Here is a 685-nt window from a genome sequence, read left to right as displayed (position 1 = left end):
GCAGCAGCAGCAGCAGCAGCAGCAGCAGCAGCAGCAGCACGGACCTGAGAAGATTGTGCCTTGTCTCTTGTCGACTTGTTTGCTGCTCTTTGCTGCTTTCTGATAAGGGGCTTTGCAGCTCACGGCGGTGCAAACTGCCCCCTCGGGCCCCACAATTAGCCTCCCCTAATAGCAGCAGCAGCAGCAGCAGCAGCAGCAGCAAAATTGTAAAAACTCGATTTAGGCACTCATCAGCAGCTCTCACAACAGATAAGGCCCAGCAACCACAGGGGCCCCTCTGGGGCCCCTGTGGGGCCCCCAAAGGGTCTATAGGGGCCCCATGGAGGCCCCCCAAAGGGTTCAGAGGGGCCCCACAGGGGTCCCCTTTAGCTACAGAGGGGGCCCCCAGGGGCCCCATAATAAGAGACCCATAGGGGCCCCACAGATGCACCTCTGAAGGCCCATGTGAAGAGACCCTGGGGGCCCCTGGGGGCCCCTGGAGGCTCCTGGGGGGCCCCCTGAGGGGCCCCCGGGGGGCCCCTGGGGCCCCCTCGGGGGCCCCGGGGGGCCCCCTGGGGGCCCCTCGGGGCCTCAGGGGGGCCCCAGTTTGTACTTGAAGTGTATGTACAGCTGACCTTGAAGAGGCGGCAAATGGCGTCGGCGTCTTGTGGGGTTTTCATGTTCAGCAGCCACACGCTGGGGGCGC

Source organism: Eimeria tenella, genomic scaffold (genome assembly GCF_000499545.2).
Source record: "Eimeria tenella Houghton genomic scaffold, Eth_scaff3300, whole genome shotgun sequence".
Classification (NCBI taxonomy): domain Eukaryota; phylum Apicomplexa; class Conoidasida; order Eucoccidiorida; family Eimeriidae; genus Eimeria; species Eimeria tenella.
Note: the sequence above shows the minus strand (reverse complement) of the source record.